At 53.2% G+C, this 13,319-nt stretch overlaps 1 pseudogene; it reads left to right on the top strand.

Annotated features, from left to right (window-relative positions):
• Positions 1–1,074: 1,074 nt before the first annotated feature.
• Positions 1,075–13,319, top strand: part of LOC118623027 — a 79,455-nt pseudogene continuing 67,210 nt past the window's right edge.

Here is a 13,319-nt window from a genome sequence, read left to right as displayed (position 1 = left end):
CTCTGTGCTGCTTCCCACAAGCTTCTCCGAACAATCAGGTTGGCAAATTGGAGCACAGGGCCTGGGGGTGCAGCTCAGCTCTCAGGTATGCCACAGGCTCTGAGGATTGAAGGAACAGGAGGCTACCTGCCCCCGGCTGGTAGGCGAGGGAAAGTTGTTTTCTACCTTTCTTTCTCTCCAGCTAACCTGACAGTGGGATCCATCTGCGACCTGTGAGTCAGAGAATCAGGCTCATTATTTCTGAGCTATAAAAAGTCCTTCTGAATCCTGGTTTTTAGTTGTGTGTTTTTTGTACGGTTGAACATAAAATGTCTAAAGGGAACTAAACCCACGCTAATACTAAATGCAAAGTGGATGCACACGATGTATAACAAGGAGCATATTTTTGGCCTCCAGCATATAATGAGCAGTTCAACATCAAGGTGGAAGATCAGTGCTAAAAAAACTAGATGTGTAAATTGAATTAGCATCATTAGGAAACACACCATATTTATGGCAGCACTGCTATTAGCCCACAAACAAAAATAAATCACAACCTAACATCCAACCAACCAACAAACAAAATAAAAACAAGAAAATATCAAAATATAATTTTAATTGATTTTCTAGAGCTAATGCTCTAAAAGTAAAGTTGACTGCTCACGAGTTAACTCATGTTTTCATGTCTAAACATTGCTGACCAGTCATGAGTTAACTCGTGTTTACACTTGCATTAGCTATTTCAATTTTTGAAACTCAGGGTAATATAGGATTATTGTATTTATGACTCTTCACCCTGAGGGTCTAAGTTCGAAAAACAGCACATGGTTCTATATTCTCATGCGGAGTCCCTTTCTCCCCACTCCTCCGGGCGTTGAGACCACAAAATCAAAGGTACTGTAAACAAAAACAATCACGGTGTGGAGCCCTCTAAACTTGGACTACCTCCTAACCACTCGCAGTTTGAACATACACATCAAGGATATTGTAAAATCTTTCTTCATCATGTTCAATCGTGCTCAGTTTATTATAAAAAAGTGACTTTTCTTGATATTTAGCTTTTTTTGCAATTATAGTTTTACAAAAGTTTCAAACATGACGGATCGTGAAGGTGAAGAACTTTTCAATGAATATGCAGACACTTTATCTGATTGTCCAAGTGATTTTGAAATCTATTGTAGTGATGTAGAAACTGATAGTTATCGGGAGACAGTAATGAGTTGGATATTAGACCACTAAAGTGACAAAAAAGAAATGTAATAAGATCTGATAGTGAAAGTGATTTTCGAAGAGTGGATTGAAAATGATATTACACCAACTTTGGAGGATTATTCAAATATTTCGGGTGTAGCTGCCAACCTTAGTGATCCATGGAGCATCAGGGAAGTGACGAAATTACTTTTTAGTAATAACTTTTTTGATTTAGTTGTTTTTCAAACCAATTTATACCACCACCAAATGGAACAATTTTACAAATAATCTACTAAAACTGTACCAAGGACGAAAGTTACCAATACTGATTTAAAGAAGTTTCTCGGTTTGTTGATATTGATGGGACAAATGAAAAAAATCACACCAAAGGGATTACTGGTCAGTGGACCCTTTGGTTGAAGCTCCAATATTTCCTAAAACTATGAGCAGAATGAGGTTCAAGCAAATTCTTACATTTTTCCATCTTAGTGATAATTCACAAAATACATCTAATGAAGACAGATTGTATAAAATTAGGCCTCTTTTGGATTACTTTCTTCCAAAATTTCAGTCTTTGTATGTGCCTAAGCAGGAGTTACCTAGATGAAGCAATGATACCATATAGAGAATGTATCAGCTTCAGAACATATAATCCAGCAAAAATAATAAAATGTGGGATTTTAGTGAGAATGCTTTGTGAAAGCGAGAGTGGATACATTTGCAACTTAGAGATGTATTCGGGTGAAGGTAAAAGGCTGCAAGAAACTCTATTATCTGTCTTAGAGCCATATCTTGATTCTTGGCATCATGTATATCAAGGTAATTACTGCAACAGTGTTTCTGCAGCTGAAATATTAGAAAAGAAAATGTTAATCTGTGGTACCGTAAGAGAAAACCATGGCTTGCCAAAGGTACTAAAAGAAAAGTCAAAGAATCTTCAGAGAGGGGAAATGATGTTCTTACGGAAATGACCCACTATCCTTATGTCATGGAAAGGTAAAAGACTAGTGAATATGATACCAACTGTCCACGATGCCTCTATGAAAACAACTGGAAAGCGAAAAAGAAATTCTACGGAAGATACAGTTAAACCTGCGTGCGTATCAGACCACAGCAGATACAGGAAGGGAGTTGATCGAGCAGACCCATATTTGGCGAACTGCAGTATCTTCAAGAAAGTAAAAAGTGGTTTAAAAACGTAACATTCTTTCTGATCAGTTGCGTTTTATTCAATGCATTCAAAATTTATTGTAATTACAATAGACAAAATAAAATAAGACACAAAAAATTTCTACTTGAAGTCGCTAGGGAACAGATATCTGCTGGTTCTAATGAGTGCAGCTCAGAACCTAGCACTTCTGGTCCTTCTGAAAGAGCTCCTGACATCGATTCACCTTTTACACTTTCAGGGCAACTAAAAGACCACGTTTTAGAAAAAATAGTCACTGGTATAAAAAAAATCCAACTAGAACGTGTAATGTGTGTTTCAAAAGGAAAGCTCAGCAAAACCAGATATGTTTGCAAAACATGTTAAGTACCATTACACATAGGTGATTGCTATACAGTATACCACACCAAAAAAAATTACTAAAATATATAATATGTATAAAATGTAATATGTAGCAGATATGTACAAAGTTTCACTTAAATTCATTATGTATAAGTAAAGTATACTGAAGTTTATTTTGATTATTTCACTTTCATACTCAATTATGAAAAAATAGCTGGTGACATGACATAACTTCTGCATAAAATTGGCGGTCAACAATGTGTTAATAACAGAGTTACAGAATGAAGCTATTTGAAACTTAAATCTCTGCTTATAAAAACATATTTCTAATACTATGTTTAGGGTTGCAATGGCTAAAAATGCATCCAACACTAGAAAAAGTAAAGTCAGGGTTGTCAAATGCAAGTCAATATACATTTCTTCTTCTCCCTAAATTTACGACCTAAAGCCTCTTACTGTTCTAAATGCTGAATTTGTTGAAGATGTTCTAGGCAGACCTTACTCAGAGCACGTGATACAGATCTGATCACGTACAGTTCATTCATTCATTCCCTCCACTTCAAGGAGGGTCCACTGTACACGAGACATTTGAGGACCAGCATCCAAGGCCTGGATTCTGGATCCAGCTCTTCTCCTGATTGTGACTCTGAACCAGTTATATGACCTTTCTGAGCTCAAATTCCTTCGTTAGTAAAATTATATGTAAAATTACAGAATGATATTAGAGCATCTCTAGGTAACTTTTACACTGTAAAATTACTTAATTCCGGGTTGAAATTCTCTGTAATAACTTAGACACTAGAGAGACTTCATTAACTCTATCTGGCCACAAGACAACTGAGACAGTGAGTTGTACACCTGAGACTTTAATACCAACACTCAATGATAAAAATTACTTTGTTAAAATATAGAAACACAATTTTATTATCCGTAAAATGTGATAATAATAATAACCCAGTCTGAAGTGTGTGTGGTACTTTCCACTTACATGAACAAATATAATATAGTAGGTGTAGAGAGAAAAACCTACACTGCCCTTCTGTGTGTCTCCTTAATTCTCATGCTACTACCACACTCATGACACTTCTGACACCAGATATGTGGGAGGTTCACCCCCACCAAATAATTCTCTGCAATGCCAGCTGAGTGTCTTACAATTTAACTCAAATCTGACACTGTCTACTGGAGACAGCTCAGATCCCACAGGTGAAGGGCTCAGTCTCACAAGACTTTCTCCCCTCCTCCCCATTTCAGACACCAATACCAGGTCCAGGTTATCACCTGTCTTTCTGACCAACAGGCTACAAATCGGAGGTCCCCATTACCCTCTCCTTGGGTCCAATTAGTTTGCTAGAACTTAGGAAACCAGTTTACTGTTTACCAGTTAATTATAAAAAGATGTGATCAAGGATAAAGATGAACATCCAGATGGAAGAGACAGGTGTGTAGGCTGGGTATGTGGGGAGGGGTGCGGAGCCTCTAGGTCCTCTCCGGGCTCATCTCTCTGCGGGCTCACCACTCTGCGGGCTCACCACTCTGCGGGATCACCTCTCTCCCGCGGGATCACCTCTCTCCCGCGGGCTCACCTCTCTCCCACGGGCTCACTTCTCTCCGGCGGGATCACCTCTCTCCCGCGGGCTCACCACTCTCCTCCGGGCTCACCTCTCTCCCGCGGGCTCACCTCTCTCCCGCGGGCTCACCTCTCTCCCGCGGGCTCACCTCTCTCCTCCGGGCTCACCTATCTCCCGCGGGCTCACCTCTCTCCCGCGGGCTCACCTCTCTCCCGCGGGCTCACCACTCTCCTCCGGGCTCACCTCTCTCCTCCGGGCTCACCTCTCTCCCACGGGCTCACCACTCTCCTCCGGGCTCACCTCTCTCCTCCGGGCTCACCTCTCTCCCGCGGGCTCACCACTCTCCTCCGAGCTCACCTCTCTCCTCCGGGCTCACCTCTCTCCCGCGGGTTCACCTCTCTCCTCCGGGCTCACCTCTCTCCCGCGGGCTCACCTCTCTCCTCCGGGCTCACCTCTCTCCCGCGGGCTCACCACTCTCCCCCGGGCTCACCTCTCTCCCGCGGGTTCACCACTCTCCTCCGGGCTCACCTCTCTCCCGCGGGCTCACCACTCTCCCCCGGGCTCACCTCTCTCCCGCGGGTTCACCACTCTCCTCCGGGCTCACCTCTCTCCCGCGGGCTCACCACTCTCCTCCGGGCTCACCTCTCTCCCGCGGGCTCACCACTCTCCTCCGGGCTCACCTCTCTCCCGCGGGATCACCTCTCTCCCGCGGGCTCACCTCTCTCCTCCGGGCTCACCTCTCTCCCGCGGGCTCACCACTCTCCTCCGGGCTCACCTCTCTCCCGCGGGCTCACCTCTCTCCTCCGGGCTCACCTCTCTCCCGCGGGCTGACCACTCTCCTCCGGGCTCACCTCTCTCCCGCGGGATCACCTCTCTCCCGCGGGCTCACCACTCTCCTCCGGGCTCACCTCTCTCCCGCGGGATCACCTCTCTCCCGCGGGCTCACCTCTCTCCTCCGGGCTCACCTCTCTCCCGCGGGCTCACCACTCTCCTCCGGGATCACCTCTCTCCCGCGGGCTCACCTCTCTCCTCCGGGCTCACCTCTCTCCCGCGGGCTCACCACTCTCCTCCGGGCTCACCTCTCTCCCGCGGGATCACCTCTCTCCCGCGGGCTCACCACTCTCCTCCGGGCTCACCTCTCTCCCGCGGGCTCACCACTCTCCTCCGGGCTCACCTCTCTCCCGCGGGCTCACCACTCTCCTCCGGGCTCACCTCTCTCCTCCGGGCTCACCTCTCTCCCGCGGGCTCACCTCTCTCCTCCGGGCTCACCTCTCTCCCGCGGGATCACCTCTCTCCCGCGGGCTCACCACTCTCCTCCGGGCTCACCTCTCTCCCGCGGGCTCACCACTCTCCTCCGGGCTCACCTCTCTCCCGCGGGCTCACCACTCTCCTCCGGGCTCACCTCTCTCCCGCGGGCTCACCTCTCTCCTCCGGGCTCACCTCTCTCCTCCGGGCTCACCTCTCTCCCGCGGGCTCACCTCTCTCCTCCGGGCTCACCTCTCTCCCGCGGGATCACCTCTCTCCTCCGGGCTCACCTCTCTCCCGCGGGATCACCTCTCTCCCGCGGGCTCACCTCTCTCCCGCGGGCTCACCTCTCTCCCGCGGGATCACCTCTCTCCCGCGGGCTCACCACTCTCCTCCGGGCTCACCTCTCTCCCGCGGGATCACCTCTCTCCCGCGGGCTCACCTCTCTCCCGCGGGCTCACCTCTCTCCCGCGGGATCACCTCTCTCCCGCGGGCTCACCACTCTCCTCCGGGCTCACCTCTCTCCCGCGGACTCACCACTCTCCTCCGGGCTCACCTCTCTCCCGCGGGCTCACCTCTCTCCTCCGGGCTCACCTATCTCCCGCGGGCTCACCTCTCTCCCGCGGGCTCACCTCTCTCCCGCGGGCTCACCACTCTCCTCCGGGCTCACCTCTCTCCTCCGGGCTCACCTCTCTCCCACGGGCTCACCACTCTCCTCCGGGCTCACCTCTCTCCTCCGGGCTCACCTCTCTCCCGCGGGCTCACCACTCTCCTCCGAGCTCACCTCTCTCCTCCGGGCTCACCTCTCTCCCGCGGGTTCACCTCTCTCCTCCGGGCTCACCTCTCTCCCGCGGGCTCACCTCTCTCCTCCGGGCTCACCTCTCTCCCGCGGGTTCACCTCTCTCCTCCGGGCTCACCTCTCTCCCGCGGGCTCACCACTCTCCCCCGGGCTCACCTCTCTCCCGCGGGTTCACCACTCTCCCCCGGGCTCACCTCTCTCCCGCGGGCTCACCACTCTCCCCCGGGCTCACCTCTCTCCCGCGGGCTCACCTCTCTCCTCCGGGCTCACCTCTCTCCCGCGGGCTCACCTCTCTCCCGCGGGCTCACCACTCTCCTCCGGGCTCACCTCTCTCCCGCGGGCTCACCACTCTCCTCCGGGCTCACCTCTCTCCCGCGGGATCACCTCTCTCCCGCGGGCTCACCTCTCTCCTCCGGGCTCACCTCTCTCCCGCGGGCTCACCACTCTCCTCCGGGCTCACCTCTCTCCCGCGGGCTCACCTCTCTCCTCCGGGCTCACCTCTCTCCCGCGGGCTCACCTCTCTCCTCCGGGCTCACCTCTCTCCTCCGGGCTCACCTCTCTCCCGCGGGCTCACCACTCTCCTCCGGGCTCACCTCTCTCCCGCGGGCTCACCACTCTCCTCCGGGCTCACCTCTCTCCCGCGGGCTCACCACTCTCCTCCGGGCTCACCTCTCTCCCGCGGGCTCACCTCTCTCCTCCGGGCTCACCTCTCTCCCGCGGGCTCACCACTCTCCTCCGGGCTCACCTCTCTCCCGCGGGCTCACCTCTCTCCTCCGGGCTCACCTCTCTCCCGCGGGCTCACCACTCTCCTCCGGGCTCACCTCTCTCCCGCGGGCTCACCTCTCTCCTCCGGGCTCACCTCTCTCCCGCGGGCTCACCACTCTCCTCCGGGCTCACCTCTCTCCCGCGGGATCACCTCTCTCCCGCGGGCTCACCTCTCTCCTCCGGGCTCACCTCTCTCCCGCGGGCTCACCACTCTCCTCCGGGATCACCTCTCTCCCGCGGGCTCACCTCTCTCCTCCGGGCTCACCTCTCTCCCGCGGGCTCACCACTCTCCTCCGGGATCACCTCTCTCCCGCGGGCTCACCTCTCTCCTCCGGGCTCACCTCTCTCCCGCGGGCTCACCACTCTCCTCCGGGCTCACCTCTCTCCCGCGGGATCACCTCTCTCCCGCGGGCTCACCACTCTCCTCCGGGCTCACCTCTCTCCCGCGGGCTCACCACTCTCCTCCGGGCTCACCTCTCTCCCGCGGGCTCACCACTCTCCTCCGGGCTCACCTCTCTCCTCCGGGCTCACCTCTCTCCTCCGGGCTCACCTCTCTCCCGCGGGCTCACCTCTCTCCTCCGGGCTCACCTCTCTCCCGCGGGATCACCTCTCTCCCGCGGGCTCACCACTCTCCTCCGGGCTCACCTCTCTCCCGCGGGATCACCTCTCTCCCGCGGGCTCACCTCTCTCCCGCGGGCTCACCTCTCTCCCGCGGGATCACCTCTCTCCCGCGGGCTCACCACTCTCCTCCGGGCTCACCTCTCTCCCGCGGGATCACCTCTCTCCCGCGGGATCACCTCTCTCCCGCGGGATCACCTCTCTCCCGCGGGCTCACCACTCTCCTCCGGGCTCACCTCTCTCCCGCGGACTCACCACTCTCCTCCGGGCTCACCTCTCTCCCGCGGGATCACCTCTCTCCCGCGGGCTCACCTCTCTCCTCCGGGCTCACCTCTCTCCCGCGGGCTCACCTCTCTCCTCCGGGCTCACCTCTCTCCCGCGGGATCACCTCTCTCCCGCGGGCTCACCTCTCTCCCGCGGGATCACCTCTCTCCCGCGGGCTCACCTCTCTCCCGCGGGCTCACCTCTCTCCCGCGGGATCACCTCTCTCCCGCGGGCTCACCACTCTCCTCCGGGCTCACCTCTCTCCTCCGGGCTCACCTCTCTCTCACGGGCTCACCTCTCTCCTCCGAGCTCACCACTCTCCTCCGAGCTCACCTCTCTCCTCCGGGCTCACCTCTCTCCTCCGGGCTCACCTCTCTCCCGCGGGCTCACCTCTCTCCTCCGGGCTCACCTCTCTCCCGCGGGCTCACCACTCTCCTCCGGGCTCACCTCTCTCCCGCGGGCTCACCTCTCTCCTCCGGGCTCACCTCTCTCCTCCGGGCTCACCACTCTCCTCCGGGCTCACCTCTCTCCCGCGGGCTCACCTCTCTCCCGCGGGCTCACCTCTCTCCCGCGGGCTCACCTCTCTCCTCCGGGCTCACCACTCTCCTCCGGGCTCACCACTCTCCTCCGGGCTCACCTCTCTCCTCCGGGCTCACCTCTCTCCCGCGGGCTCACCACTCTCCTCCGGGCTCACCTCTCTCCCGCGGGCTCACCTCTCTCCCGCGGGCTCACCTCTCTCCTCCGGGCTCACCACTCTCCTCCGGGCTCACCTCTCTCCCGCGGGCTCACCTCTCTCCTCCGGGCTCACCTCTCTCCCGCGGGCTCACCACTCTCCTCCGGGCTCACCTCTCTCCCGCGGGCTCACCTCTCTCCTCCGGGCTCACCTCTCTCCCGCGGGCTCACCTCTCTCCCGCGGGCTCACCTCTCTCCTCCGGGCTCACCTTTCTCCCGCGGGCTCACCTCTCTCCCGCGGGCTCACCACTCTGCGGACTCACCTCTCTCCTGCGGGATCACCTCTCTCCCGCGGGCTCACCTCTCTCCCGCGGGCTCACCTCTCTCCCGCGGGCTCACCTCTCTCCTCCGGGCTCACCTCTCTCCTCCGGGCTCACCTCTCTCCCGCGGGCTCACCTCTCTCCTCAGGGCTCACCTCTCTCCCGCGGGCTCACCACTCTCCTCCGGGCTCACCTCTCTCCCGCGGGCTCACCACTCTCCTCCGGGCTCACCTCTCTCCCGCGGGCTCACCTCTCTCCTCCGGGCTCACCTCTCTCCCGCGGGCTCACCACTCTCCTCCGGGCTCACCTCTCTCCCGCGGGCTCACCTCTCTCCCACGGGCTCACCTCTCTCCTCCGGGCTCACCTCTCTCCCGCGGGCTCACCACTCTCCTGCGGGCTCACCTCTCTCCTCCGGGCTCACCTCTCTCCTCCGGGCTCACCTCTCTCCCGCGGGCTCACCACTCTCCTCCGGGCTCACCTCTCTCCCGCGGGCTCACCTCTCTCCTCCGGGCTCACCTCTCTCCCGCGGGCTCACCACTCTCCTCCGGGCTCACCTCTCTCCCGCGGGCTCACCTCTCTCCTCCGGGCTCACCTCTCTCCCGCGGGCTCACCACTCTCCTCCGGGCTCACCTCTCTCCCGCGGGCTCACCACTCTCCTCCAGGCTCACCTCTCTCCCGTGGGCTCACCTCTCTCCCACGGGCTCACCTCTCTCCTCCGGGCTCACCTCTCTCCCGCGGGCTCACCTCTCTCCAGCGGACTCACCACTCTCCTGCGGGCTCACCTCTCTCCTCCGGGCTCACCTCTCTCCTCCGGGCTCACCTCTCTCCCGCGGGCTCACCACTCTCCTCCGGGCTCACCTCTCTCCCGCGGGCTCACCTCTCTCCTCCGGGCTCACCTCTCTCCTCCGGGCTCACCTCTCTCCCCCGGGCTCACCTCTCTCCCGCGGGCTCACCACTCTGCGGGCTCACCACTCTGCGGACTCACCTCTCTCCCGCGGGCTCACCTCTCTCCCGCGGGCTCACCACTCTGCGGACTCACCTCTCTCCCGCGGGCTCACCTCTCTCCCGCGGGCTCACCTCTCTCCCGTGGGCTCACCTCTCTCCCGCGGGCTCACCTCTCTCCTGCGGGCTCACCTCTCTCCCGGCACCTCCATGTGCTCACCTGCCTAGACTCCCTCCAAACGTCATTTATTGGGATTTTTTTTAAGGAGGCTTCATCGGACAGGGATAACTGATCATTAACTTCATTTCCAGTCCCTCTCCCCTCTCCAGAGGATGGGCGTGGGGCTGAAAACACCAAGACTAATCATATCTTGGTCATTCTAGTGACCAGGCCCCATCCTGGAGCCACCAAGAGTGGCTTCATGGGAACAAAGACACTGTTCTCACCCAGGAAATTCCAGGGCATTTAGGAGCTCTGTACCAGCAACTGGGGACAGATATATACACATGTGTTTTTTTATTCTCTCACAGTAGCACTATAGAAATATCAGCAAGTCTCTAACAAAGCAATAATGACCCACATGATAGGTGTCAGCTCATTCCAAATTAAATTTTCATAACACCTAAGTTAATGATTAATTTTATTGTTTATGATATACACATTATTCTGCTCATCCTAAAGTTAAAAAAAAAAAAAATCACCCTGGCTGACTTGGCTCAGCGGTAGAGCATTGGTCTGCAGACCAATGAGTCACGGGTTCGATTCTGGGTAAGGACACGTACCTCCCTTGCGGTTCATTCCAGGCCCTGGTCGGGGTCGTGTGGGAGGCAACCAGTCGACATGTCTCTCTCACATCGATGTTTCTCTCTCTCCCTTTTTCTTTCTCTCTCCCCCTCCCACTCTGTCTGAAGATAAATAGAAAAATATCCTCGAGTGAGTATTAAAAAAATCCATCAAATTGGTTTATGAGTGGATTATAAAAACTGATTTCTGTGAGCTGGTTACTTATCGATGAATATCAAGTCCATCGATAACCAAGCGTTTGAGAAATTACTTCTGACCGTATGAAAGTAGTGTTTACTTTACCTTAATCCTCTTTAAGATAACAATAAATATTACTTTAATAAATAATATATTAAAATAGTATTTTTCCTTGCAGTGGCTAACTTTTTCCTATTCAGAAAAATTTAGCAAAGGTACGACAACACTCCACCTAGGAACAATCCCTGAGGAAATCTGTCACCAAGAGGTCCATGTTTCTTCCAGGAGTGACAGGCACTGCAGGAAGTCATATCACCCTCCAGACAGAAATCTCAACTTGTTTTAAAAGACAAGGGCAGTATCTGGGGTTTAAGCATATTGATCATATATCTTTATCTCCACACACATAACAACTTCCGTTGCAGGAGACAGAGGGTATCACAGATTCACTCTGTGACTGTGACTTGTAACTCTTCATTAATCACTACTGTCCAATTATTTACTTAAGAGCAAAGGATAAAGTGTTCATCTACACCACCCATGTTTATAATAAATGATAAGAAAAATATGTATCTGATATTTATTATGTACCAAATACCTCCTACTTCCCTGCTAACTGAGCTATTGCTATCTGGATATTTGTTAATACCATGCACAAAGGCCTACCAAATCAAAACAGAAACCCTGCAAAAGTGGACCCACATGTGCATGGCAGTGAAAACATTGACAGTATGTGTAAGATAAGCATGCGCGCACGCACATATCCACACATGCACAAACGTGTATCTGTCTGAATGTCTATACATTCATCTACATCTAAGCTTTGTCTGCAGAGAAAGAAGCCTGGAGTGAATGATACCTTGGCAGCAATAAGTACATCCAACACCCAGATCATGGGTTTTAAGGGCATTGTTTGCCTTTCTTTTTTTCATTTCTTTATTTCTTCCTTCCTTTCTCTCTTTCTTTCTTTTTTTAATTTTTAAAAATTCTTTTTAGAGATAGAAGTAGGGAGAGGGAGAGAGAGATAGAAGCATCAATGAGAGAGAACATCGATTGGCCGCCTCCTGCATGCCGACTGGAGATTGGGCCCACAACCTGGGCATGTGCCCTGACTGGGAATCGAACCAGTGACATCTTGGTGCATGGGTCGATGCTCAACCACTGAGCCACACCAGTTGGGCGCCCTTCTTTCTTTAAATACCAGGATAAGGTCCTGAAATTTATGACCTCCCCAACTATGCTCAGCAGGTAAGCTAACAGATGAAAAACTAGCGGCTAAGAAATGCTACCATGACACAGAGCTGGTAAATGGCTGAGCTGAGATTTGAATGCGGCTCTCTCTGACTTGGGGCCCAGTCTCGCAGCCTTGATCTTTGACACATGCAGCCTCTGTCTTGTTTCCAGTCAGCATGGACGAGTTTATGTTGCTAGACTGTGTTCACTATTGGCTTCACAGTCGGTGATTCCTCCCATATCAGTCTCGTTATCCTCATGATTTAAAAGAATATGAGGAACCTGGTCTAGCAAAAGTTTGTATTTCAAAAGTATTTCTATGAGATCTGGCATTTTATTCAACTTCTTAGAGCTTGGGGCTTTTGGATAGAATACAAATCACAAGAAAGAAGTCGTGTATTTAAGGTGAAAGCAGTTGTTGGGTTGTTTTTGTTCATCTGTCTTTTGTGTTTATTTTGGAAATTCAATAGTGAGTAGAATGCAAAATCTCCCTTCCTTCTTTTTGAAGCAAACACAAATTCTCACTCCAACCTGAACCCTTTTTATTTTTTTTGGTACGTGCCCCTAGTGGGAACCAAACCTGGGACTCTCTGGTCCACAGGCCAACACTCCATCTGCTGAGCCAAACCAGCCAGGGCCATTGTTCTTTTACATTTTTTTTTTTTAAATCCTCACCTGAGGACATTTTTCCATTTTTTGTTCAGATAGAGTGGGGGAGAGAGAGAGAGAGAGAGAGAGAGAGAGAGAGAGAGAGAGAGAAACATCGACATGAAAGGGACACATCGAGTGGCTGCCACCCGCACGACCAACCAAGGCCGGGGACAAACTGTAACTGAGGTACGTGCCCTTAGCGAGAACCAAACCTGAGTCTCTCTGGACCGCAGGTCGACGCTCTAACCGCTGAGCCAAACCAGCCAGGGCCAACCTGAAACCTTAACGCCCCTCCTAAATCCCCTCATGAATCTCCTGAGATTTTTATTGAGCAACCAAGATTTGGGGGTTTGTTTTGTAGCAGTTATACTCCCATAATTAACACAGACATTGGAATGTGGAAATGGAGCACGCTTTAACAGACTTAAGTCTGAGTTAACATGTAGGCAGTGGGGGGTGAAGACCCTGGAAACAGAGGCTGGAGAACCTGAGACCCCTGTTGAGCAAGGGCAGGACATGGACACGGTTGCCTGGGACAGCCGGGAAGGTGGTCTGCCAGCTGCCGACTGACCACAGA

This window comes from Molossus molossus, unplaced genomic scaffold (genome assembly GCF_014108415.1).
Source record: "Molossus molossus isolate mMolMol1 unplaced genomic scaffold, mMolMol1.p scaffold_m16_p_9, whole genome shotgun sequence".
NCBI classification, from domain to species: Eukaryota; Metazoa; Chordata; class Mammalia; order Chiroptera; family Molossidae; genus Molossus; species Molossus molossus.
Note: the sequence above shows the minus strand (reverse complement) of the source record. Positions and strands in the feature narration are given on the sequence as shown.